Source organism: Meles meles, chromosome 5 (genome assembly GCF_922984935.1).
Source record: "Meles meles chromosome 5, mMelMel3.1 paternal haplotype, whole genome shotgun sequence".
NCBI lineage: Eukaryota > Metazoa > Chordata > Mammalia > Carnivora > Mustelidae > Meles > Meles meles.
The window spans coordinates 11961412-11984661 of record NC_060070.1 but is presented as its reverse complement, the minus strand read 5'-3'; the positions used below and the strand labels follow the sequence as shown (position 1 = coordinate 11984661).

Sequence of the window (23250 nt, the reverse complement as noted above, 5' to 3'; positions counted from 1 at the left end):
TTGAGTTCTCTGAATCTGTAGCCTCCAGCTCCGCCCCCCAGGGGATTTCAGCTTGTTCCCCTGCAGTGCAGGGAGGCTCCAGTGACAGGAATGTTATCCCAGGGGTGAGGAGGCAGGGGTGGAGGCCTCCAGCACTGCACAGTGGGGGGCTCAGCAAGAATGGGAGGCCCTGGACCTAGGACTCAAACCTCCTCTCCACCCTGCTTTGACATTCCCATGAACCCTCCCCCATTCCCCTCACCAGCCAGGGACTTGATCATAGAGTCAAGTTGGGAAGTCTCTGGCAGCTGGGAAGGGACTGGGGTGGAGTGTGTGTGTGTGTGTGGTCAACCTGTTTTCCTTCCTTCAGCAAAGCCCTGTCCTTACCTCCTGTTGCTGGGTGAAGGTTATTTCAGGAGTGAAGAAAGTCTGGGGGGGGGGTGCTTACAGGCCAGGATCCCCCCAATCCTGGAGAGGCACTATTCTGGTTCCCTGTTGGAAGCCTGTGGAAGACTTGCTTGGAGTAGGGGGGGAAGTAGGAGCCCATGTCCCGGCCCTGTGGGGCCAGAGCCTCAGACATTCTGTGGGAATGCAGAAATAAAAACTGGGTATTTGCTCCAGGAAAAAACAAAAAACAAAAAACAAACAAACAAACAAACAAAAAAAACAAACCTAGAAAGTTTTTTTTTTAATTTGAACCTAGAAAGGTTCAAATTATGTTTTGGAAAGAGAACTCTGGTTACATATGCAGAATGAAGTGGGAAGGAGAGTAATTGTTGGGGGGCTAATAAGAAGGTTATTTTATTAATATCATGAGTCAATGGTGGCTTCGAAGGGAGTGACGAGATTGGTACTAAGGATGTCCATATTTTCTTGCTCCTACCTCTTGGATAGATGTTGATGTTTTGACTTGACCAAAGAAAGACAATGGAGGAGAAGTAGGTTAGGGAAATTATAGATTAGGATTAGTTTTGGCTGGAAATAGCAAAAGACCCTCTTAGCAAGAAATAAGTTTATTCTTCACATTCAAAACACTTGCAGGCTGATGTGAGCTGGTGTGGCCCTCCACAGTGTACAGAAACCACATTCTTTCTATCTCATTATATCACATGTGTGGCTTTTGTTCCCAGTGTCACCTCATGGACTAGTTGGGGGCTAGAACTATGCTATTACATCCACACTCCCATCAGCTGGAAGGAAAAAGTGAGGGGAGAAAGGAGCATCCTTCCCTTTAAGGACATACACCTTAAGTTGTACATATAACTTCTGCTTATAATCCTATGATGGTTTATTTTATGTGTCAACTTGGTTAGAGCATAATACCCAGATATTTGGCCAAACATTTGTCTATATGTTGCTGTGAAATTTTTTTTGTTTTTTACATTTAAGTCACTATACTTTAAGCAAAGCAGATTACCCTCCATAATGCAGGTGAGCCTCATCCAATCAATTGAAACCCTTAATTTAAAAAAGACAAATGCCCCCCAAGGACAAGGAAATTCTGCTTTTGGACTTGGACTGTAACATCAACTCTTTCTTGGCTTTTCAACCTGCCAGTTTTTAGAGTGATCAGTCTGCACAATCATGTGAGCCAATGCCTTAAAATCAGTCTTTCTATCTTCAAATTATCTATGTATCTATCTATCTTTCTTTCTATCATCTATGTACATACACATATACACAACTGTTTTGTGGAAAACACTGACTACCATTGTTCCATGGGACCTGAGTTAGGCACATGCCTGTGTAGATGTAAGGATGGCTGAGAAATATGGTGTTAATTCTGGTGGTCCAGTAGCCTGTTATGGTTCAAGGGAGTTATTGTGCAAGAGCAGAAGATGTAGGGTACTTGGGGACAGCTGTCAGTCTTCGCCATAACTAACTTTTTAAAAGTGAGCTTGAACAGGTTGGAAATGCTTGAAATTTGGATCTGAAACACTGAAGAAGAGAATTGTGATGAGGAAATAAATCTGGCCATCTCCAAGTTGTATATAAATTTACAGTGGGTTAGGCCTCTGCCTTCAGCTCAGGTCAGGGTCCTGGGATCAAGCCCCACATCAGGCTCTCTGCTCAGCAGGGAACCTACTCTCCAACCTCCCCCCCCCGCCCGCCTGCCTCTCTGCCTACTTGTGATTGCTCTCTCTGTCAAATAAATAAAATCTTTTTTAAAAAAGTCATTAAATTTACAGTTGTGGACTGGGATAATGTTCTCAGGAAGACGGTATTGCATGAGATAAAGCCTACCTCTGAATTTGTTCAACATCAACATTTAAAGTTTGTGTGGGGGTGGGGGAAGGATGAGTTTATAATTTGAGATATGTTTAAAAGGTAAAATTGGTTGATTTAGAAATTAATTAAATGTGACATAGAGAGAATGGTGTGTTTTAAATGACACCATAGTTTTGATTTCTGGGGAGACAATGTTGTTAAGGAATGGTGAATAGAGAGTAGGAAGGGTGGGGAGGAAGAATGTGAATTTGAACATGAGACTGGATGTGGACCTGTGGGACAGCCCAATGTCAGGACCTAATGTCAGGGGTCAGAAGCTCTGGGAGGTATCCTGTTTGGGGTAGGGACTTACAAGTAAAAATTAAAGCCATGAGACTAGGTTGTGTGAGTAGGGAGAAGAGCAATGGATGGAAGACAACATTCTGAAGAGAAATTCTCAAAGAAAGCCAAGAATGAGTGGTCAGAGACATGTCTCAGAAGCAAAAGGAATTGTTGGCATGCATTATTTGGTTTTATAACATAAAGACTATGTTAGTGGTCAATTAGAAGGACAGTCATGGAAATCGTCACAGTGGTCCAGTGTGGAAGAGTGGAGGCCAAGTTCTCCTTGAAGAATACAGAGGAGGAGAAAGAGAAAGAGGGAGTGGGACTGTGGGGGAGGGAGAGGGAGAGAGAGCAGGTGGAGGCCCACTGTGGGCTACATGGGAGGGCTTGCTTTGTTGTTTGGTGGATTTTTGTCTTTATGGGACATAAAGATCATCAGAAACAGAAGAACCCAAATGACCAAAGAGTAAATGGCAGGACAACGTGAGCCAAGGAAATCCGAGAGATCCCCAGCTATAGCCTTGAATCATCCATGGGTTGAGAGCTGTCACCTGAGAAGGCAGGAAGACTTCAAGATAGTTGGGAAAAGTAATCTCTGCACACTCACCGCTTTCCAAACAGTTCCTTGCACTTAATAAACATCACATTCGTTGATTTGTCAATCTGTTGATTATTGTTTCTGCGTTATTTATCAGGTCTGTCACTTTCATACAAGAGGAAGTGTTGGCTTCATTGAAGTTTTCAGCAGTTGTTCATTTGGGATAAGTTCTCCCACGATTCCCCTATTTAATTCTGAATTTATTCGCATTCCACAGCTCCACAGCTTTGTTATTGAAATGATTATCTTGGGACATTGCCAATTTGGTTCTTCTAAGAAAAATCCTTTCTAGAAATTTATTAGTAGCTTTAGAACAACCACAACAACAAAAAAAATTAAGGTAAACCTCCTGTTCAAAGGGTGGTTGAAGCAGGGCAAATAGACCAGTGTTTTGGTGGGTGACACCAGGGCTGGGGCTCATGGGCTGGATAACTACTTCCATTTCCTTTCCAAATCCAGTGCATCTTTGGTATTTTCCTATTGCATTCATCAAACTCATTCAGGACACCCTTCCTACAAATTGCTACCTTAGTCTCAAATTAGGTAGTTTCAATCAGCTTTCTCTTTCTGTCCATAATGTCTAAGCAATACCAAATTTGGGGAGAGCATTTTAATTATGCCATCATTATTAAGGCAGCAGGTGGCTTTTAATGAGATCTTCTTGAAATAGAACTGTTTCCTCCATATCCTATCAAAATCCACACTTTGCTGCATTGACAGAAAACACTGAACTGTTTTTGTCAGTTTGGGGGAAATTAATCAATGAAGATTGTTATTATTCTACAAAATTGAAGTTTCTGATTAAACCTGTTTTTGTATTTTACATGATGGGGAAATATTATTTTTTGGAAATGGACAGTAACTACACTGGGCCCCAAGTAAAAAGAAATTCATGCAAATTAATCCAAGGTTTGTGTGAACAATTAATTCTGAACCACAACTAAGAAGCTCTATTTTTCAATTCTCGAACAGTTTTATTGAAAGAAACCTGAAAATCTGTGAAAATGCATGTACTTATTCAGCATGAAAGAGACTTCTAGCAATAAGGTCTTCTAACAGTTTGGCTGAGCAAAAAGCTGCTATTATGTTTTTAAACCCAGATAGATCTGTCAGATTTTTTTTTTTTTTTTTTTTTTTGTTTTTTGTTCTTGTCTTTGCATATAACTCAAAAAGTTCAGCAAAATTTCTTAGAAATTACATTTTCTCTGTTTTTGAAAAACTTGTTGAATTAGGAGAAAATAAAAACCAGGTCCTATATCAGAGGAGTAAGTGCTCAAATTTTATTTTATTATTTTTTAAGATTTTGTTTATTTCTCGGAGGGAGAGAGTGCACCCACAAACAGGGGGAGACGAAGGCAGAGGGAGAAGCAGACTCCCCGCTGAGCAGGGGGAGCCCAACTCAGAGCTCAATCTTGGGGTCTCCAGGATCATGACCTGAGCCAAAGGCTACGGTTAACTGACTGAGACACCCAAGTGTTCCAAGTGCCCAGATATTAAACTATCATTTTCTTAAAGTTCACCCTCAAGACCTCTCTACATGTGGGCGTGGAATAAACAGATGACCATTTACACAAATGGAGACGTGCTTCTTATAACTGCCTAAATATTAAGAACTTCTGCTTGGTGGATCCTAGGTATTTCACTTCTTTTATTTCCCACATCCTGTTTGCTTATAGATAGAATCAAAAGATTTATAGAATGAAATAATCTAGATAACTCTGCGCTTCCAAAGTAGTCCTGTAAGTGAGGTCTAAAGTCTTTAACATAAGGGATCTTACCATGTCCACTCCCTTGGCCCCCACAGCATCTAACACTGTTGCTCAATTGCTGATTCAACTTGTTATATGAAGAAAATGCCATAAGAAAGTGACACATTACTCCTACTAGGAACTCACGTTAATTTAGGTTCTAGAATTGAAGAGAATCAGGAGCACCTCCGTGAGCACCCAGCAGCAAGCCTTTAGGATCCTCAAATCAAGGCAAACAGTGTGGTGCCCGATGAACAACAGAATGGAAGGGAGTCAACGAGAATGGTCTTGTGCACAGATTCCTTGAGTGCAAAGAGTTTGACTATGGCTTTTACTTGTCACAGCATCTGTTTGACCAACTCCCATCTCATAAAAATCCTCAAGGGGAACACTGAGAAGGCACCAGGCTCAGGAACGAATGTTGGGAACTCTGAAAGTCCTCCAGTGGGCCCTGAGTATGGAGTGAGTGTAGGTGAGGATGGGCAACAGGAGATAGGCCGAAGGCATCCTGGCAACTTGGACTTGATGGTAGGGGCCCTGGAACCCCACTGACATGTTTAAAACAAGAGAGTGACGTCAGCAAACTTGCATTTGCAAGGAACAGTGAGGGAAGGAGACTGAAGATAGAGAGAGGATGCAGCAGTACAGAGTGAGATTTGGAGAGCACAAGCTGGGGAAGAAATGAGAAAAAGAAATGTTCTAAGAATGCAAAAATAAGCCAAAATGGAAACGGGGTGCTAAGTAGTGAGGTCAGAGTGGAATCAAGGAGGACTTGAACGGGTGCAGGGGACTATGATATCCAAGATCCTTCCATGGGAGCGGAATGAACACATTACAATAGGAATAGAATTTCATCACCCCGAAAAGGGGAAGAAAAAAAAAATCTCAGAAGAGGAACTTCTTAGAGTTAGGGGGCTAGACCTCACTTCCCTGGTGTCCTCTGTGGAGATGTGGTGGGTGGTTAGTAAAATCCTGATGTCCTCTATATTCATTCCTATCCCATGATCTTTCTAGCTTTCCTATCACATATTTAAAATTTCTCTCTCTCTTTCTCTTTTTCTTTTGTGTTTTAACTTACATCTTGTTTTCCTGAAGAAGTATTGAGCACATAGAAATTCTATTAAATAAGCTGGCACATAAGTACCTTACATACGAAGATGCAGATTTTCTGCCTGCTACTGTACATTCTAAATAGTTCCACCACACCCTAGTTGTTGGGCAGCAGTTTGAGCATTGTCCCTGCCTTGTATGATGTAGGCACCAGTCTTTCTGTGATTCCTAAACACAGATATTACACTCAGGATGAGAAAAGGACATTGTAGCAATGAGGAAATATGAAGATTTTGAAAGATGTGCTTTTTCATAAGTGTAACTTTCTTTTATTTTTAAAGATCTATTTATTTGTTTGAGAGATAGAAGAGAAAGAGAATCTCCAGCACACTCCATGTTGAGCGTGAGCCTGATGTGGGACTTGATCTCATGACCCTGAATTCACGACCTGAGCCAACATCAAGAGTCGGTCGCATAACCAACTGAGTCACCCAGGTGCTCCCATAAGTATAATTTTAATAACAACAGTAACAGTAAATGCCAGGTTTCATTTTACTATCATTTATTAAAAAAAGAAAGAAAAAATGTTAGCTCACTTTATATGAACGTGATGGGAAAACACAGTTCTAATATTATGAGGTTAACATTTTCAACAAAATAACCGTATCGGCCTTCTTTTAAACATGTTACCATTACAAGAAATATATATAATACATCCAGGAATCAATATTATAAGCTGACAATTTTCTCTGATTTCATAATGCAAGAAAATTTGAAGATAGGGTCCATTCAAAATTTGCTTTGCTGAAAACTATTGGAATGCCTCCTTGCCCACTGCGAGGCATATTTGAACGCCTGTTGTGATTGTGATCACCATTATCTGACTTGCTTTTGACAATAATAGAAGGAAGTAAGGGTTGTTTTGTCTCCCTCACAACTGTTCATACTTTCCATCCTCTCTCCTGTTCATTCATTCAGAAAATATTTATTGACTGTCTACTATGTGTGGACATTTCTAGTCACCGAAGATCCATTCCCCTTTGTAAGAGACCCCTGATTTCCCTTTGGGATATTTACTTCCCTCCTCTGTTGGAAACCTTGGCTGGGTGATAAATTAAAGACCCTCTATCCCTCTCCAGAAGCCAAAGGCTATGCAGAGGGCCTTCCCTTTCATCATCCTGGAGTATGCAATGAGTCAACATCATACCTAGAGGTAGAGAGCTGGACACTCTTTCCTGGAGTGATAAGCTTTGAGGAAAGGAATTTGATCACAATTTGATCACAAATTGGTTTGAACTGGTCCTTCATTCCAATGTTGGTGGCAGGGAGGGAAGAGGGGACAGTCCCTGAGTAGGTCCCATCTCTGAAACCTGCTGGTATTTCTTGATTCCTGATTGTTGTCAACCTGCTCTTTCAGCCTTCTGTTTTGTCTTCTCTGTTAGTGCCTTCTTATCCTTCCAGTAACTTCTCTTTTTCCTTTCCTTTAGCCAGAGTTCATTGCTGATGCTTGAAGTCAAATAATCCAAGCTAATAAAGACATAAACCTGAATCTGAGGGGCTCACAGTCTAGTAAGCACGTAATAGATCTTAAGATCGGACTACGTTTGAGTGACGGGGATATCATGTCCCTTTCAGCATTCTGTTTTTCAAGCCACCAGCACTACACTTGTCAAATACCAGGAGTTCACACAGTCCCCATTTATACAACTCAGTAGGAACCCAGCAGTGGATATCTGACTTGCTCTGCGACTTCAGGGGAGTGGGCTTGCAACGGGTAAAACATGAAGCAGATATGGTTTGGCCCACATAGTAGTGGCCAGCGCTGATATTAAAAATAACTTTCAATCTCCTCTAGCTCTAAGTAATTGATGGGAGATGTAATCTGCTACCACAAAGACCAAATCTAACCACTCAACAAGTTAATGGACAGGTCAATTTAATTTTCTTACCAAAAAAGCCTACTCTACATTATTTTGGGCATTTGATTATATTAGAAGAGATCTAAATCAAAGGAAACAAAGCATCCGATATAATTTAATGAGAAATAAATCTATTACAGTATATAGTTTCATTGCTTTGAAGAGATAAGGAAGAGTGAGTTTGACTTTTTTTTTCCTAAATGGATATTACTGGGCCACTCTCTCAGGCAGCCTCTGCACTAGAGTTGAAAGAGATTTTTGCACAAATGCCAATAATGGTTTTAAACAATATAAATACTTGCTTGAAGATGGATACTAATGCCCTCTTTGGAACTATTGTGGTCTATCAGGTCAATAATATTCATTTAAAAAACTTTCCAAAAGTGTTTTCATACAATAACTCCTCAAGATAATGAAAGGGCCTCCTTATGGTCTCCTGAGTCAGTAATCTATGTTTTTTTTTTTAAGATTTTATTTATTTATTTGAGAGAGAGAGATCACAAGTAGGCAGAGAGGCAGGCAGAGAGAGAGAGAGAGGGAAGCAGGCTCCCTGCTGAGCAGAGAGCCCGATGTGGGACTCGATCCCAGGACCCTGAGATCATGACCTGAGCCGAAGGCAGCGGCTTAACCCACTGAGCCACCCAGGTGCCCCCAGTAATCTACGTTTTTAATACATACTCCAGAATTTACTTCCTTTTCTATGTCAGTATCTGTTTAAACTATTTCAATTAATTATTGTTAAGAGGAAGGGTTGCAATGGGTTTGATTTTTACCTTTAACTATTATTCATCATAGAGTTCCCGTCATAGATTCCTTATCTTGATATGTTAGGCAAGATTGTCACCCATAGCCTAGAATGGGGGACAATGGTGAGACTCATGTCTTAGACGAAAGCAAGAAGAAACATTTGTGAAAACAAACAAACAATGAAAGAATCTCTATAACAACTTAGAATTACCAGGCAAAAGTGAGTTTCTTTGCTCAGTTGGCCAGGTTGTTGCAGATATTTCAAATTGTCCTGATATTTGTTTAAAACTTAGTTTTATAGGGGGCACCTGGTTGGCTCAGTGGGTTAAACCTCTGCCTTCAGCTCGGTCATGAGCTCAGGGTCCTGGGATGGAGCCCCACATCAGGCTCTCGGCTCAGCGGGGAGCCTGCTTCCTCCTCTCTCTCTGCCTGCCTCTCTGCCTGCTTGTGCTCTCTCTCTCTGTCAAATAAGTAAATAAAATCTCTTTAAAAAAAACAAAAAAAACCCAAAAGACTTAGTTTTATAGGAGTATCAGATGTGTTAAATGTGGCCAAACAAACAAGCACGACCAATGCACTCAAACTAGCCTGTGTTGAGTTATAATGTCCCATTTGTTTTATTTGTGAGAATGAGCATGCTGTGATGTTTAAAACACAGACCGTCCCCCACTTAGGATGGTTTCACTTATGATCTTTTGACTTTATGATGGTGTGAAAACGACACGCGTACGGTAGAAACCGTACTTGGAATTTTGAATTTGGATCTTGTCCCAGGCTGGCGACATGGGGTCGGATTCTCTCTTGATGCTGGGCAGCCGCAGCTCCCGGTCAGCTGGCAACCATGGGAGGAAACAACGGACAATCTGACAGCCATTCTGCACTGGGACCTCCACTCGGTTTCTCACTTTCAGTAGAGTGTTCAGTAAGTTACATGAGAGAGTCAACACTTCACTGTAAAATAGGTTTTGTGTTTGATGGTTGTGCCCAACTGCAGGCTAATGTAAGCCTCACGAGCACCTTAAAGCAGGGGCAGTGATGTGATGTTTGGGAGGCTGGGTGTATTAAATGCCTTTTCCACTTAGGATATTTTCCACTTAGGACCGGTTTATCGGGGTGTAACCGCGGATAAGTTGAGGAGGAGCTGTATAGACATTTTAAGTATCGTTTATATATTTAGTATCTAAAATCCAGACTCAAATTGCTTGTGCTTTTGTAGAAACTGTGCCAAGGTTTTAAGGACTAAATTGTTAAATTTATTCTGGAGGGAAGCACTGACGATTTGAAATAAGGTTACATTTATTTTTTAAACATCTTGTTTGTATGTATGTATGCATGATTTAAAGTGTTGGTATTCTGTAATTTAACTGTATGATTTTATGCCTACTGCACATTGGATGCTCATGAAAATGAGGTGTCTGTTCCCCTTGCTCCTCTGCTGAACAGTATTTCAATAAATATTTTCTTTCCCTTTCTCTCTATTGTGGTTTTATTAAAAAAAAAAAAAACACCTTTTAGCTTAATTACTTAACCTCGGTTTATTTTGCTGGATGGAAAGAAGCTAGCATTTCTGCCTACCTCTGTTATTTGAATTTGACAAGCTTCACAATTTCAATTAAGCTGGATTTTCTCATCTGTTGGTCTGCCCCTGCTGGCTGCAGTGAGATCCTAGAAACAGGGCAGCCCGCTGGAGACGGAAGAGCTCATACAGCTGAGTAGAGAGAAACGGTAGATGGACCCTGGAGTTACCCAACCTGTAGCCTGAGGGAAAATGATATGGGATTAGAGTCAGGAGGTACCTGAGCAGAACTGAAGCTGGACCACGCATGGGGTGGTGTGGACTTTGAAAGGGAGGAGAGGGTGAGTCCCGCCTTAGTAAGAAGACTGCCATTCTTTGAACTGGGCACAGAAGACAATGAGGTGTGGCTAGTTCAGGGCCTGTAGTGTACAAAGATAAACCATATTAGGAGAATAAAGGCTGCGCAATCTTCAACCCAAGGACAAATTCTGATTTTGTAATCCCCACACCCTGCTCAGCACCACTCCCTTTATTTTACAAGCTCTGTATTTGAGTTAGCAAGACGAATCGCTGAAATCAGAGCTTTCGGTAGAATTCATTCTGTGAGATTTATTGAGGGTTGACCGTAAGCCATTCCCTCAGAGTCTGGGGAAAACATGGTGTGCGAAGACCAGCCCTAAGGCTCCTGCCTTCATGGAGCTTCATGAGAGACTTATCAGAGTATTATAGACAGAAATGTAAAACAGAGCGGTGGTAAGTGTAGGCAGAGGTTCGAGAGAGCTCACCTGGTCATTGAAGGGTTTGAGTGAGAGATGCAGAGTTGTTAAAAATTAAAGATAATAATAATAATAGTAATGTTAATGTTTCTGGTGTAGCTGGTAATATTTACTCAGATTTTATTATATATTTTGGGCACTGTTCAAATGTAACAATTTACTAAAAAATATATAACCATTTACTTAATTCTCTTAACAACTCTGTAAGGTGAGCCTTGTAGTTGGTGTCATTTTACAAAAGGTAAACTGAGGCACTTCCTCAGAAAGACTAAGTAACTTCCCCAAGGTCACACAGCTCATAAGGGAGGAAGTAGATTTGGATCAACACAGTTTAGCTGCAAAGTTTCTTTTTCTTTTTCTCCCCCCCCTTTTTTTTCAGATTTATTTATTTTAGAGAGAAAGAATGGGGAAGGGGCAGAGGGAAACAATATCCAAGCAGACTCCCGCTGAGTGAAGAGTCTGCCACTGGGCTCCATCTCATGAGCCATGAGATCAGGACTTGAGCCGAAACCAAAAGTTGGATGCTTAGCCAACTGAGCCCCCAAGAGCCCCCCAAAGTTCTGATTCTTAATCATTACATGTGAACCTTCTAAGTAAAGGGAATCTGGAAAATAGGTCCTCTGCTACTAGAAAATAATGATAATCGTAAAGAGTTACAAAGTATTTTCTATTTGCCAGACACTGTTCTAAAGCTCTGATTATTTTAATTCATTTAATCTTCAAAACAATACTTCAAGATGGATTCTATTATTACCCCTATTGTGGCAGTGAGGAAACTGCAAACTGTTTCCATGGTTTTGCTCTGAATCCCTTTGGTATGCAGCCTTGCACTAAATAGGTGGCGGACAGACGTGCAGAACACTTCTCACAGTGCAATGGGAGAGTATCAGCTGTCCGCTTGGGGACAAAGGATGCCCTCTAAAAGCACTGGGTATGGTGCATAAACAATGAATCTTGAAACACTGGGAAAAAAAAAAAAAAGAAAGCACCTGGAAAGACCTGCTAGAAAGTAGTTTGTACTGAAAAAGTTTGCTTCAATATTCTAAACATTTTTAAATCTCCTCAAGAATAAAGCATTTGGGGCCCCTGGGTGGTTCAGTGGGTTAAGCCTCTGCCTTCGGTTCACGTCATGATCTCAGGGTCCTGGGACTGAGCCCCGCATCCGGCTCTCTGCTCAGCAGGAAGCCTGCTTCCCCCTCTCTCTCTGCCTGCCTCTCTGCCTACTTGTGATCTCTGTCTGTCCAATAAATAAATAAAATCTTTAAAAAAAAATAAAAGGTATTTGTGATAAAGAGGAGTCTATGGGACATAACCATGGATTAAAAATGTAACTCAATGGACCAGCCTTGAGGGTAGATTTGTAACAAGTAAACTAATACACAAATTAAATCAACTGGAATCCATGGACTTTCATAATCTAATATCTCTGAATCTGGGCAAAGTCTTGAAATAATTCTCTAAAAAAATCAAATATTTTTACCTGACTTTTTGTGTATCTCAAGACATTTACAGACAAAATTAGCTTACAGGTACTGCAGTGTCCTATTAATCAAAAGCATTAATTACAGGCAGCATGGTTATTCGGTTTTCAAAAAATTAAATGAGTTATCTGCAATTTTAAAATGTAAAACAGAAATATTTTATTAGTTAATATTTGTTTTTACAATCTCATATTGCTGTACACATTTTCAAAACAAGTCACCAGAGACAATATACATATGTTTTGTTCTGTTATTAGACTCATAGGCTTTTAAAAAACATTTAATAATAAAAAGAAAACACTACTGTCTGTCATGTTAATGTTTGGATCATTATTTTTGAACTGATCTTTGTAGAGTACACGATGATCATAAAAGGCCTTTCTAGGACATGAGGGGTGCCGGTATAAGTGAGAAAAACTGGATTATTACTGAGAGATTAACAGAACCTATATTGGTCTTTTTAAAAGATTTTATTTATTTATTTGACAGACAGAGATCACAAGTAGGCAGAGAGGCAGGCTGAGAGAGTGAGAGAGAGAGGGGGAAGCAGGCTCCCTGCTGAGCAGAGAGCCCGATGCGGGGCTCGTTCCCAGGACCCTGGGATCATGACCTGAGCCAAAGGCAGAGGCTTTAACCCACTGAGCCACCCAGGCGCCCCAGATTATGGTCTCTTTAAATGTGTAAGTCTGGAGATGCATCACTACACAGTTGATGGACACATTGTTGAAAGACTTAATCACGCTCTCAGATATTTGGGGGAATTTCAGTCCTTCTGTTGGAAGAAGGTCATAATCCCAGACCCTGAGTCCCAGATTTGTTGTCATTTGCTCTTGGTCTCTCACAGATGGCAGGTAGCTGTTGGTACACATTTGAGGAAGGCTGCAGATATATTTGGATATGACACCTGTTAGTTTTCCCATAAAGAGTAAAACAATTGATGGGGAAAGGTAATTTTTTAACATGTATTTAATAGAAGGCCTCATCAATAATTCCTCTATATATTTATATTTCAATTTATAAGTTCACTTTCTCCATCATTTATTTGATTTTTTTCTAGTTTTTTAAAAGTTATTTGAAAATTATATTGAAACTGGACTGCAAAAAATTTGTAAAGACCTGTCTTCTTTTCATCTTATCAGCTAGAATTTATGAGGCGATTTTCTTTCTCTCAGAAATTCACAGACCTTTACTCAAACCATGTGAAAATAAAAACCAGGCACAGTATTTCTATCAAGAGAGATACCTCTCTTCCTACATTTTGTTTTTTTTACTGTATTTGACCATGGATAATGAGGTATATCAATATATAAGGACATGTACCTTTGCCTATCCATGGATAAAATTCTTACTAATATTTGTTCATCATTCATCTTGACAATTTTTATTTTCTTCTCGTTGATTTTCCTCATCCCATTTCTTTCTGTCCTGTCTACTCTGAAGATTTCTGCCCAAACTACCAATTTTTTGTTTCATGTTCTTTTCTTAATAAGTTCTGACAAAAGGCTGTGAATTTCCATAGAGCTGGCCTTTTTTGAGGAAGTATTTCTTCTTCACTGAGGATAGGCCACTTATATTTTGGTTATGAAGGGATAATTTTTCTTCAATAAAATTGCCTTTTCCATTAAGCAAAGAAAAACAGCTCCTTTCCTTCTCACTCAAATTTTAATATAGAAAAATTTTAACATAGATCTACTGATAGACCATTGAATCCATAGTAAGCCACACACTTTCCAAAAGAGTTCATGAGATTTACTGAGTCAGTAATTCCCATTTCATTCAATATTCTGAAAAGTAAGAATGTAAGCAGAACACTGAGCTTTGTTTTCTAATAATGATACTAGGGTTGTTTATGGGGTCATGTTTGAATTACATACTCTTTCATGCTTATAAATCAGTGGGGAATAGAAGCTACTGTTGACTCATCAACTTTTTTAATTCTGTGAAGCAAATCTCTCTGGAAAAATGAATATTAATAATTAGACAATATCCAATTAGGGGCCATAGGCTAGAGCTAATCCCTCAACTCAAAAATCCACAAAGCACATGTAATAGTAGAAACTTAAGTTAACAAACCCTATTAACCTAAAATTAATAATAGTACAGTGTGAGGATTTCAGCCCCCTCCAAATAAGAGACTATTGACATAATTTTTTTCTTTTTCTCAGGAATTCATTTCTAGCAAAAGGTTTTAATACTGCCTTTTGAAACAAACACAGCATCTTTTAACACTGCTTTAAGAAGCTGTGTTTTGATCAATTCTTAGAAGCACTTCTTCTTTTCCAGTTGAGAACGCATTGAACTCTACATTTTTCCATCATTTGAGCAGAGAAAGTTCTGTGTTTCCAACAAACTCAATGAGGAATTGCTCCATTTCTGGCTGATACAGTGGTGCCAAACAGATGTCTCATAATTTAGTTTCATTAGTGTGTCAATTTGCTAAGGACCTCTATATCCACTATCACAGCCATTTTTATTTCTTTTTTAAAGATTTATTTTTTTATTTTAGAGAAAGAAAGAGCATGAGTGGGGGTGGGGGTGCGTAGAGGGAGAGAGAGAATCCTCAAGCAGACTCGCCACTGTGGGGATCGATCTCATGACCTCCAAATCATGACCTGACCCAAAAAGAAGAGCCTGACACTCAACTGACTGAACCACTCAGGCGCTCCAATCACAGCCATCATTGAATGGTAGTTATGGGGAACGCCTGCCTGGGTGGCTCAGTGGGTTAAACGTCTGCTGCCTTCAGCTCAGGTCATGATCCCAGGGTCCTGGGATCCAGTCCCACATCTGTATCTGGCTTCCTGCTCACGGGGAGCCTGCTGACTGCTGTTCCCCCTCCTTGTGCGCTCTTTCTCCCTCTAACAAATAAATAAATAACATCTTTAAAAATAAATGGTAGTTGTAAACTCCATTTTACAGAGAAGAATTGGTGTCTCTGATACATTAAATGAGTTGCACAAGGTCACCAGTGGGTATCACTGGAAGGAATTCTAGGCGGCAGAATGAGTTTTTAGCTCCCTTGCTTTTTCCCCTGCTCATTTCCTCTGTAAGTCTGGCTTCTGCCCTCACCAAGGACCTGAGACTATGGCTTTGGTCCCTAATCCCAACCCTTGACTCAGCCAAGTAAAAGGAAAATACAAGCAGCAGGAGTAATGGAAATAAAGTCAGTTTCCTTCAATCCATGCCAATGTTCCCTTTGGATCCATTTTAGAGATTTTTTCACTCTGACAATAAAATCATATATTTTTATATCACTCTCCTTCATCTTGCTGAAACTATGCAGAACATTGGAAGATCCAAAATACATTCGTGTATATTTCTTGGGGACACGGAACTGGAAACTAACCTTCCATATTTCAGTTTTCACATCTAAATAAAATTGAACAAATATCACTGGGGAGGAAGGTATTCATTCAACTTCTGAACAATAAAAGAAAAAGGACTCCAAATATATTAAGGCCTAAATTATACAGTACGCACAAGTAGACGCAGGCAAGAATAATCTACAAACTGTTCCCTTTATGTATAATTCAGTACACAGATGCTTTTTATCTCACTAAATCAGAATTCAATAAGAAGTGTTAAAGCTTCATTATTAACCAAATGCACCTCTTCCCCCAATTAAATGCTGATGCTACTTCTCAGTTCCACAGTTTAGAAATTATTTTCCTGGATGCATTTTGAGTATGGCTGATTTTTTTTTTCTTCAAAGTTTCTTAAAAACAAATTTCTGCATTATACTTTTAGTCTGGTCCTTTCCTTTCAGAATGAGAATTTCCGGGGTTTTTGTTTTGTTTTTTAATTTTTGTGTTATGTTAGTCACCATACAATACATCATTAGTTTTTGATGTAGTGTTCCAAGATTCACTGTTTACGTATAACACCCAGTGCGCCATGCGATCTGTGCCCTCCTGAATACCCACCACCAGGAATTCCTGTTCATTTGCTTGTCAAAAGTCCTTAGTTCTTCCAAAATGAAGACAAAGAGAGGGAAGCAATAATTTTATCTTTTATTCCTTCCATCCACATTCCCACAAAGTCTCATAAAGCGTTTACTTTAATTGATTCAAGAATTTAACCTCAATAGTTTTTAAAATGCAAATTTGAAACAATGAAGAAACACCAGTCTTAGCCCATTGAATTGGCAAAGCTTAAGAGGAATGATGATGCTCTGTGTCGGCAAGGGTGTGGAGGAATGGGCATAATTACACACAGCTGGCAGGATCTGAGAACTGGTACAGCATGTCTGTACAGCAATTTAGCAACATCTGTCAAAATATATCAAAATGCACCCATCTTTTGACCCAGAAACTCCACTTCTAGGAATTCTTAAGAAAAGTATCAGAGACATGTTATAAAGAAATTTGTCCAGGGCTTTTTCTTGTGCAGTTATTTACAATAAGAAAACTCACAAAAATATGCAACAACAGTAGATTAGTTAAGCACACTGTGGTACATCATGAAAAAATCATGTTGCATTAGAGTGCTGGATATGAGAAAATGTTCACTATTTTATATATATATAATATATAAATATACATTATATATTATTATAAAATGTTATATAAATATTTAATATTAAAATATTAAATAAAATAAAAATATTAAATAAAATATAAAATTATTATTAAAAATTAAATACATATATTTTTTAAGTGAAAGGAGTCCATAGAACATACCCAGTGTTATGCAGTCCAACCCTATTAAGATCTATTGCTGGGGAAAAAAATACACAAAAATGTCATCAGTGGTTTTATCTGTGTAGTTCCTTTTCTCTCTCTCTTTCTCTCCTTCGTTCCTTCCTTCCATCCTTCCTACCTCCTCCTTCCTTCCTTCCTTCCTCTCTTTTTCTTTCTTTCTTCCTACCTTCTTTCCTCTCTTCTTGTTATTCTTCCTTTCTAATTTTTATTATGAGGAACGTGGAAATAAAAAGATTGCTAGGTGTCTCGCCAGGTTTACACACTTCACAGCACTGTACCCCTGGGGATAAAAATACATTATATGTTTATTAAAAAAAAAAATTTGGAAGGGGAGGCGAACCATAAGAGACTATGGACTCTGAAAAACAACCTGAGGGTTTTGAAGGGTCAGGGGTGGGAGGTTGGGGGAACAGGTGGTGGGTAATGGGGAGGGCACGTTTTGCATGGAGCACTGGGTGTTGTGCAAAAAGAATGAATACTGTTACGCTGAAAAAATAAATAAAATGGAAAAAAAAAAAGATTGCTAGGTGTCTCTAGAGGAAAACAATGCATTGTTTAGAGCACCATTCTCCATGATATCTGATTTTAGCTTTTCATTGCCTGTGATTATGACTCGATAATTTGCAGGTAACCGAAAGCAATGCAAACACTGTGTTGTCTTTAGACGCGCACATTAATACTTCTGTCCAGTGGAGCTGCCCTTGTCACTCCTTCTTTCTGTCAATAAAGTTTGGTGCTCCTTTGTAAATTCATTTAAACATTCCCTTATTTCATATAAACTTGGGCAGCTTAAACTTCTCCTTTGAACTGATTGTAACATCTTTCCTGGTTCTTTCATTTAATTAGTAGGTTAAATAAAATATCTGACAAGTATTCATTTTATATCTGTATGAAAGTTGTGATCATACCTTTTTGGAAAATTACCCTTTAACATAGATTTCCTACTTTGACAAACTGAGCAGGTGTTACTTTTTTGATTATTAAAATGAAATACCAGTGAATGTGATTTTAAAAGAGTAGATTGTGCTACAGTCCAGTATTATAATATCAACATAACGTTTTTATAAAACATCTCACATCAAATTCTCCCAACATCTTTACAAATGAATTTAATAAACACTTACGGACTGCAGAGAGTTTTCAGGTCAGTATGCTACATTGCAGAGTGCATAAAGATGTATAAGATTATGGCCATAATGTTCAACATCTTGTAGTCTCTACTATTTTTATACTAAATATCAAAATTAGCTACTATTTCATTATTAAATATATTAAAATGTCAACTCTTTCAATATCTACTTACTCTAAATGACTTGGCCATTTTGGCTTAGTCTTTACGCGACAGAATTGATATGATGCTGAGAAGCACGGTTGCTGCTTGGCACAGCAGTTCTGATTTACTGAATAGGCACCAGCAGCTTCTATAGTCTTACATATTCACAAAGTGCTATTTGCCTTCAGAATTCAGCCATTAACATATAGTCTATAATAGAGCATAGAGTTGGATAGGGCAGTAATAAAAAGGAATAAGACGCATGACATTGGGCAGGGGAAGCAATTCAACTGTGATTATGCATAAAATATAATACACACTAGGTTAGAGAAAATACTGGCTCTGGTCATCCCAGAATTTGTTTCAGTAATAAATGGTCTTTTATGTGTACCAAGTGAATCTTTGTTTTTTGTTTTTCTTTTCTTTTTTCTTTTTCCTCTCGGCCAGAGTGCATAACACAGAATGACATTAGGGAGTGAAATGTTTTTCCTAGGTGTCTGGGAGAACTGCCCTTCTCATTTTTCTCTTGGTTTTCCTGAGAAGCTTGCCCTAAATTCTTCTTACTTCTCTTTCCTTCCTTGCTCTTTCCTTGGAGATGGGGAGGAGGGCAAGCATGGATTGGCCAGGAACATTAAGCTGGTGGCTTTTCCCGCGTGGGAAGGAAACATCAAAAGAGGATGAGGTGCTCTTTTTCTTGGTCAGGGTGACAGGCTGAATTCCATAGCAACAGCTCCAAGGGCTCTTCAGTCTAGAAATTCTGCTGCATGGAGAAAGTGCTGCTTCTCTGCCTCAGTCAGACCTGTGCAGGTGCAGATTGCTGCCATCTGACTTGCAGGCACCATGCCTTCCTCTTCTAAGGACAAAAGCAAGAATCCAGCCTAGGTATAATGCCATACTCACATTTAATAGAACACTTCATCCCCAAACTCTCATGGCATCCTAGAAAGGGAGTCAACATTAAGCAGAGGTGAGGTCATAATATTTGCATATTCTTTGGTTAGTTAATATTTGTATGTTATTAGGTTACTTAATGTTAGCTCATTTGTATATTATTAGGTTAGTAATTTTTAGGTTAATTAAAGGTTTCAGTCATTCTAGAGCCTTTAAGTTAACTATTTCTGGTTGACTCCTAAAGATCTAAAGCTCTATCATTGACACAGTGCTATTTGACAACACTGTATTTGATTTCTCAGATGCAATTCCTGATCGGTCTGGTTTAAAGAATAAACTCAATGAAGAAGCTATCTACCCTTCCATTTGAACTGCCTTTGTTTTTGATAGTGTGACATGTTATAGATCTTACTTTTTTGCGACATCAGGGAAGAACACATTTCTCACAATTTCCCCAGCTCCAGAAGCGAGCATTTTAACCACAGAGATCTCCAAAATAAATATAAAATGTATTCCACAGTAGGCAGAAAGCCATCGTCAAGATTTCCAGAAAATCCTTCTCAATGCTTTTTTAACACCTTATAATCTCCTGCCATGAGATGTGAATGCATTTCTTAGCCTTCCATTAAAATTTTTACTCAACACCTTCTACTTCCTCTTTGTTTTTCATTGACCAATCTTCATCTAACATTTTCTATTAACTCAGAATTATGGCATTTTCACACTTCCCATTCTTTGTGTGTTTTTCAGATTTTTTTTCTAAAAATTTCAAATTAATATCTTATTTCATAACTGTAACTTTTACTTGATTTTTAAATTCAATTTTTATAGTTTTTCCTATTTGAAAAGTACTATTTTTAAATCACAGAAAACCTGGAGGAACATCCTGACAAGTACTGCGAGACAGGAGAAAGGGAAAAGTCATCTGGGTTTAACTACTATTAACATTTTTGTTCATGTTCTTCTAAGTTTTCCTCCCAAGCTTATAATATATAAAAAAGTATTTTCTCGAAAAGTGCTGTGCATAGATTTGTGTTACAAAAATAAAACTAAAAGGGTCACGTTTTCTGCTTCTTAACCCATCATCCCAGTTCTGTGATTATGCCACCTCTCGGCATTTCTTCCACTATCCATCCATCAAAAGACCCATGAGAGAAAAGGAACACTGAAAAAAATGGAAAATAACTTCTAAAATTTATGAATGGCAAGAGAGTTTTTGTTATGTTTGTTTGTTAGTTTTTTTTTTTCTTCTTTTCCTGGTCCAGGGTGAGGTATTGTTAGTTGAGTATTCCTTTCAGTGTGCCACAAAGGTGAAATCAGAGCTCAATAGTATTTGAATTCTTTTTTTTTAAAGATTTTATTTATTTATAAATAAGTAAATAAGAGAGAGAGCGAACACAAGCAGGCAGAGAGAGAGGGAGAAGCAGGCCCCACACTGAGCAAGGAGCCTGATGTGGGGCTCGATCCCAGGACCCTGGGTTCATGACCTGAGCCCAAGGCAGAAGCTTAACTGACTGAGCCATGCAGGTGTCCCAGTATTTGGAATTCTAAGTGATCTGAATTATTTGTATTAAATTGATTAATTTGTTTGCTATTTATTTATTTATTTATTTATTTATTTTTGTTTTTTGTTTTTTGAGATGGAGCACTCTCTACTGGGGACAGAGCACTGCATGTGACAAACAGATGAAGGCAACCTGGGAAGCATCCTCCACATTGCACTCAAAAAGGTACACAGGAGGGGGCTCCTGGGTGGCTCAGTGGTTTAAAACCTCTGCCTTTGGCTCAGCTCAGGTCATGATCTCAGGGTCCTGGGATCGAGCCCCGCATTGGGCTCTCTGCTCAGCAGGGAGCCTGCTTCCCCCTTCTCTCTCTGCCTGACTCTCTGCTTACTTGTGATCTCTGTCCAATAAATAAATAAAATCTTTATTTAAAAAAAGGTACACAGGAGGTTTTGTTAATAAGAAAAATCAACTGGAACATGGGTTCCACTGGGCAACTTCTCCAACCTCATCCCTTCAAGGTGCTGTGACAATCCCGACCATTTTCTTGAAGACAGCTGTGGTCCCTTAGAGATACAGTTCCTCAGGAGTGCCTTCTTGCTTTTTATAAAGAACAATTTCTTTAGATTTTTTGAAGTCTTCATTCGTTACTTTCATTCTACGTTCTCTCAAGGCCATCACACCAGTTTCTGTACAAAGTGCCTTGATGTGGGCACCCAAGAGGTCATCTTTAGCCATGATCAAGTCGTCTGGGGTCCCATCATCTGCTAGCGTCACCCTGCTTGTGTGAATCTGAAAGATGCACTTCTTAGCCTTTTTGTCAGGCCGAGGGAACTCAGGTTTCCTGTTGATGCAGCCTGGTCTGATAAAGGCCAGATCCAGAGTCTCTATTTGGTCTGTGGCTGTGATAACTTTCATATCACCCCTCAAATCAACTCCGTCCAATTGGTTCAGCAGTTCCAACATTGTTTGCTGAAATTCTCTCTCACCACCAGAATTTGACTTGTATCTTTTTGTTCCAATGGCATGAATTCCATCAATAAACACGATGGATGGTGCATGTTCTTCCACAACTGGAAACAATTTCTGAACGAGTTTGGGCCTGTGACCTAGGAACTTCTGAATAAGTTCAGAGTCAACCACTCTCAAGAGTGGTTTTACCTGTGCCAGATGGACCATAGAGAATAACCCCATTTGGGGGCTTTATACCCATCTCTTCATAATATTCAGGATGAGTGAAAGGAAGCTCCACAGATTCCTTAATTTCCTGGATTTGGTTGTCCAGCCCCCTCCACGCCCCCCCCCCCCAATATCAGCATACGTTTCTTGGAGTGACTTTTCTACCTTCATCACTGTGACCAAGGGATCTGTGTCACCCATGAGCACCCCTATGATGACATGCACCTTGTAGTTAATCAGGATGGAGGAGCCTGGTTCCAGTAGATCCTTGTCTACAAAGGAAAGCAAGCTTATGCAGTGTTCTGAGCCTACAGATGTAGACGGGATAGCATGATTGCAAACAGGGATCTCTTCCAAGTTTCCTATTGACTTTGGGGTTCCCCCTCAGATCATCCACCATAAATCTTTCCTCCTCTTGCTTTTCTTCTAAAGGCTTCATTTGTTCCTGATTTCTAATGAATTCTTCCTCTGTGAGAAGACAGTCTTTAATTCTCCCTAACTTCAATAATTTTAAGTGGTGCTGAGTGTGATGTGTCTCCTGTGGCAGCTTGCTGGTAGCATCTGGTTCCTTTGTTTTCTTCTTCTTTTTCCCTACTCTGGTTGGTGCAGGAGGTTCATATTTCTTTTTCTTGTCTTTGTCATCCTTCTTGCCACCTACAGGGGCATGACCACCACTCTGACTCTGACCCATCTTGCTTCGGCTGCTCGAACGACCACTGCCAGAGGTCTTTATTTTTTGCTCTAAAGAAAGGCAGACTGCCACATGCAGGACCTCATTTGGATGTGTCTGGAGTCTTAGAAGCTTGACTATTGGACATTCTTCTACAAATGGACCTTGAGAGCTTGTCTTGATGTTCTAGGAAGGAAGTGTAGTCACTCATTCCCCTTGACTGAAGAACAGGTCCTCCTCTATCTGGGAAGGTCATCCTCTTGGTCCTACAAACAGTTTCTGCATGGACACACATGGAACAGTGATGGAGGGAGGCGGCAAGTACCTAGCTAACCAGATCAGCCAAATCAACACTGGCGATCAATGGGATGACAGACGTCACCACCAGATCACCCTGACATCCCTTTTTTCTTATTTTAAAAAGAAGTACATACACATTATGAAAAATAAAAAAAAACACAAAGAAATATATATATTTTATTTTTTTAAAAGATTTTATTTATTTATTTGACAGACGGAGATCACAAGTAGGCAGAGAAGCAGGCTCTCTGCTCAGCAGAGATGTGGGGCTCAATCCCAGGACCCAGGGATCATGACCTGAGCCGAAGTCAGAGGCTTTAACCCACTGAGCCACCCAGGCGCCCCTAAATATATATATTTTAAAGAGC

The 23250-nt window shown here is 39.5% G+C and overlaps 1 pseudogene; it reads right to left on the bottom strand.

Annotated features, from left to right (window-relative positions):
- Window positions 1-21300: 21300 nt before the first annotated feature.
- LOC123942462 lies at window positions 21301-22617 on the bottom strand (annotated as a pseudogene).
- Window positions 22618-23250: the final 633 nt, after the last annotated feature.